General features: G+C 35.2%; 1 pseudogene; it reads right to left on the bottom strand.

The window, feature by feature from the left end:
- Window positions 1-352: 352 nt before the first annotated feature.
- On the bottom strand, window positions 353-471 carry LOC120622470 (uncharacterized; annotated as a pseudogene).
- Between the last annotated feature and the right edge of the window lie 543 nt (window positions 472-1014).

The raw sequence follows: 1014 nt of genomic DNA, 5'->3' as shown, positions 1-1014 counted from the left end.
TAAAATGTCTTGAGCTCCTGTTCTATATTTCATAGTGATATAAAGTACAGTGGCATTTATGTTTCTGTTGAGAATATTCAATTTGGATTATAACCAGGAAGTTATTTTTCACACCAAATCATCTCTCCATTATTAAATAACAGGTAAATAGAGGCGGATATTGAAGCATACAATAAAGTTTATCACTATACATAGGAAAATATAGTAAGTAGTAGTAAGCATTTGTAGAGCTTATTTATTTATTTATTTATCTACCTATTTATTTATTAAGTAAGGCAACCCTTTGTTGACCTCACAGATTGCAAGGACTTTGTCAGCTTACAATCCTTTATTTTTTATTTTTTATTGTTTATGCCTATGGCACCTGGTCTTCCTAGGTGGTCTCCCATGCAAGTACTAAACAAGCCCGACCTTGCTTAGCTTCCGAGATCAGACGGGGTTGGGCTTGTTCAGGGTAGCATGGCCATAGACTTGTAGAGCATATTTAAAAGAAGCATAGCTTCCTTATTAATACAGTGGATAAAGACCATATTTCACGTTAAGTTTAGCATGTAGTCATTAAGAAATTCTACAAAGAGTAACAAAGGATACACTCAAAATTATGGCTCTCTTAGCACAGACTGTGAAGTACAACATCAAAAGAGAATCAGATCTTGAAAGAACTTGAAAAGAAAATGTCAGATGAGAACAGAAAAGACAAAAATCTCTGAATCACATTTTGCCAAGAGTTATCATGAAATCTTAATGTAGAGGATTGAAAAGAAAATACTGTAATAATTCTGCTACATATTCATATTAATTTAATTTTACTAAAAACAGTGTATGTTTAAAAGTTCATTGTGCAACTGATCTACCTGTAAGGGTAATATCAGCAAAGAATAGTTGGGCCAACCCATCCCTGCTGCACATCCACCAGAAGCAGAGGCTTATCTGCCCATAGTAATAACAGCAGAGCCAGGCAGGCCAACAGGTTCCCCACACCACACCTTCTGATAGCCTGCTTACAATGACAAA

This window comes from Pteropus medius, unplaced genomic scaffold, assembly GCF_902729225.1.
Source record: "Pteropus medius unplaced genomic scaffold, Ma_sr-lr_union100, whole genome shotgun sequence".
NCBI lineage: Eukaryota > Metazoa > Chordata > Mammalia > Chiroptera > Pteropodidae > Pteropus > Pteropus medius.
Note: the sequence above shows the minus strand (reverse complement) of the source record. Positions and strands in the feature narration are given on the sequence as shown.